General features: G+C 38.8%; 1 long non-coding RNA gene across 1 annotated transcript; it reads left to right on the top strand.

Moving 5' to 3' along the window:
* The first annotated feature begins 875 nt into the window (after nt 1-875).
* On the top strand, nt 876-1,557 carry LOC123971822. The gene is made up of 3 exons (XR_006825308.1): nt 876-955; nt 1,102-1,345; nt 1,455-1,557. It is a non-coding gene; the product is annotated as an uncharacterized LOC123971822 (long non-coding RNA).
* Nucleotides 1,558-4,173: the final 2,616 nt, after the last annotated feature.

The raw sequence follows: 4,173 nt of genomic DNA, 5'->3' as shown, positions 1-4,173 counted from the left end.
TGCAGCTACACCACCATGGAGAATGACACCAAGGACATAATTCATTTTGCCACCATAGACAAGTGGCAAACATCATGGAACTCTGTCGTCATGGAGAAGGAGGGTTTCATCCAGACTGGACAAGCTTACATCAGAAATCAAGCTAGTGGAGATCTGCACAGATGCTCATGCCCAGATTGGTGCCCTTATGAGTAAGTATTCATGTGATATATTGTATGGATGCATGTGTATAACAGCAATATAAATATTATAGTAACATGACATTATTTACCACTTCATAGACCCAGAAAAAGGCAAATACAAGGCCCTTGGAATTCATCACAGTCTGGACATGTGGCATGGTGCGAAGAACCTTGCCAAAAAAATAGCAGCAGTAAGTGTAATAACTGGCTAATGTTGTGAAACAATTATTAACCATAAAGTTACTATTCTGTACATCAGGGTTATTGAACTATGTGCAGTTGATGGATGACAGTATGGAAGTTCTCATTGCACTCAAAGACAACAGATTTTGTTTACTTTCCTCTGCCAGAAGATGTGTTCATTCTAGACATTTGGTGTAGTCATTTAGTGTTTTCTTTTTATTGTGGGGGGGAGGGATGTTGAACATTTACACTTTCACCTCTACACACAGACTATAGTTGAATGCCTGTATTTTACAGTAATATTTATTTTTCTCTTTTCAAGGCAGCAAAGATAAGATGGCTATATTTTTTCACACTGATGTATATTAGTAATATTTATGCTTACTGCTCATGTACACAGAAGTATGTATTTGTTTGTTCTATCAGATCAACTGCAGACCTAGAGTCATTCCAGAATCATATCCTGATGTATGCCAGCATCGCTATGCTTTCAGCCCACCAGTTTATGAGGCAAGAGTTCTGCTTGCTGCTTTGGACTACAATTTCCACCGGAACCGACCAACAATGAAAACGTTGGACGGCAAAGAGATGTACGTTTTACACTTGTATAATATTCCCATTCATAGTACAATATTCAGCCCATGTTTTATATGCAATTGATTGTCTTTACACTCAAGGTTTTCTCTTGTTCTACTTACAAACTGATATTAAATGGTTGTAATTTGTGTAATTTCAGTTTCAAAAGATTGTATAAGAAGAACGGTAGAAGATACAGCGTATATGCCTTGAAATCTGAAAAAACCTATGGATACATTTCCGAGTTGCAAAGAAGGATTGTGAAGAACAGATTCACAAGTGGAGTGGGGATGCCTAGAAGGAGGAGCCTTCTCCCAGATGACCCCAGACAGCTTGGTTTGGTGCCCCCTGTACTGCACCAGCCACATCAGACTTGTTGCAGAGACAAGTCAGAAGAGGTCTAGGTAAGTTACACAAATTTGTTGCCTATGTTGTACCATATTACATGTCACTGAATGATATTTACATTACAATATAGTCTGTAACTATGTTTGATGGCACTGTCTTCAACAGGACCGTTATTCCAACCAGCATCTGATGTGGAAGGATCCCCATAGGAGATCACCTTGCATGTGTCCTGGTACTTCTCAGGCAGGATCACGAGGGAAAGAACTTCAGTTCACTGACAAAGTCATAGCTTTTACTTTTCAAAAAGAGAAATTTATTAGCATTAAATTCTGTTCCTACCCTCCTCCAGTGGTTATTTCATGTTTTTCCAATTTTCATCCAAGTTTCATCTTATTCTGCTAAGTCCACTGTGACCAGCACATATTATTTTCAGTAGGTAGCCTAAATTACAGTTTAGAATTTGAACAGTAATGATAAGTAAGGCTACAGCTGTCCCCTATTATGTAAATATAAATAACTAAAATTGGTATTGGAAATGTTATGGCAAAGTTTGAAATTCTAAACACATGTTCAAATGTATATAATGAAAATAAAAACACCATGTGCTTCTATTTCTTACCTTTTTATTTTTTCGATACCATAGAACTGCAGTTGAACAACTATAACACTACATAACTATACAACATACATCAAATTTAAATAAAGAGGGGAGAAATATGAATAAATATATATAGAAATGTAATAATAAATCAAATGTTAACTATGTACATTTGTTTGATGCCTTGATGATGCTGAGGCAGGTTTGTGAGTATTTGTGTGAAACTGTATGACCATGCCAGAAGGCCTGGAAGGAAATTCACAGTCCAGGAATAAAACCCGTGTAGTGTCCTTGAGGATCAAGGAACTTGTCTCTAATCCTCCAAACACAACAACTAGGGATGACAAGTTGATTTCCCTGGCCTAAAGCTCCATGTTGCCAATAGATGAAGTGTCTATAGGCACCATAGCGGTACTCCCTGTTGTCATCCCCAGGCTCCCTGATGTTGCCTAATGCCGTAATGTCCTCCTGGTACCCCCTGTGAATGCGAATAAAGTCTTCTTCAAGGCAGTACTGGGAGAAGTGTGGCAGTAGGCTCACACAGTTCGCTTGCTCCTGGCCACAGCATTTCCCTACAGTGACCACAAGTTCACCAAGGTACTCCTGGCACTCCAGCAGAAGGTTGGGCACCATGTCTGCGCTGATGCATCATCAAGGCATCAAAGACCAGGTCTGGCTGCCTCTCCAGCAGAAGGGTGGAGAGCTCTGTGTTCTTCAAGGGTCATCTCTTGAAGAAGTCTGAAGAAAGAGGACACAGGGAAAAATACTCAATATGCAATATTCTCTGCTTCAATACTCTGGTTACTCTGTCTCGATGTTGTTTTTAAGATTGTATCCATTCCAAATTAAATATAGTGGTACTCATTATTTCATTAATATTTAATGCACTACTACTATTTATCATTACACTTCTGTTGATGCTGTAAATTACTTTACATGTCCACATTACCTTTATTTAGATTTAGATTTTATAATTTTTATATTTAATTGACATGCAAGCTTAACCATTGTGACCAAGAATTTCCCCTTGGGTATCAATAAAGAATTTGTGATTCTGATAAAAATAAGGCTTTATAAGTTGCATGACATTATGTTGGCAACATGGTACTGCATATTAGGGTTTGCAGGCTGGCCAGTGTTTGCTCAACTTGTATAATATGGCTTCATATAATCATTGTTGCCCAGTAAATGTTACTACTATCTAACGTTACAGTACCAGGGGTACATGTGCACAGAGCTGCTATGTAAATAACGTTATCACTGTGTGCTGGGGTTTGTCATAAAGTGCAGATCAGTAATTTCTAGGTCAGAATATAATAACGTTACCACCTTATAAATACAAACCTCGGTAACAGCCCTCGGGTTCCTTTGGAGGGCTTCCACTCTTTCTTCATCCTCTATTGAGCCATCACTCTAGGTAGGTCCTCTGCCTCTCCTTGCCCTGACTGCACCTCCAATACCTCTGCCTCTCCGCCCTCTTCCTCTCCCTCTCTCTTACAGTTATCTCCGGTAAATGGATTTCTGCATTTAGATCACATTGACATGTGCTGGTTCTGTCTAACATTAGCTTCTTCTTCTTCTTCTTCCTTGTGCTTTTATTGTCAGTTGGCAAACAACGAATTGGTGCGTTACCGCCACCAACTTGTATGGAGTGTGTATCAAACCTTTATACATCTCTGATCGTGGAGAGAAATACTTCTGTGAGTGATTAGTTGGACTTAGTGGGTGGGCCCCAACACGTTGATTGACAGTTAAGGAAGGGGAAGGAAAAAGCAATGACAATAGGTCTCTAAGAGAAAAGCAATGACAATAGGTCTCTAAGGAAAAAGCAATGACAATAGGTCTCCTTGGGGAAAGGCAAAAGCAAATGTATGTATTTATTCTTTTATTCATTCATTCTTTCTTTGATATATTTCTGCATTTATTTATTTATTCTTTCATTCAGTTCTGTCACTTTGAATGTTCCATATACACCTTCCAAGTAAAACAAAGGAAACCTGAGAAACAAAATGATTTCTGGCTTCCCTCTCAACGACAGTAAACACGTTAACTTTCGTGAAGCGGACTTTCACGCGGTGTGATTGGGTCGTCGATTTGAAAACCTTGATTCTGATTGGTCCAACTGAATGCACTGCGCTAGTGCACATGTGTTTACTGTTTTCAAACAGATACAACTACATCATTATTTAAAGTATGCTTATTACTATATATTGTTGTTAAGTTAACAACATGTGCTCCTTCCTTCTAGGCCAGGTTACCCTTATTAAAGAGGTCTCTGATCTCAAC

The sequence above is a fragment of the Micropterus dolomieu genome, linkage group LG06, assembly GCF_021292245.1.
Source record: "Micropterus dolomieu isolate WLL.071019.BEF.003 ecotype Adirondacks linkage group LG06, ASM2129224v1, whole genome shotgun sequence".
In the NCBI taxonomy this organism is placed as follows: domain Eukaryota; kingdom Metazoa; phylum Chordata; class Actinopteri; order Centrarchiformes; family Centrarchidae; genus Micropterus; species Micropterus dolomieu.
Note: the sequence above shows the minus strand (reverse complement) of the source record. Positions and strands in the feature narration are given on the sequence as shown.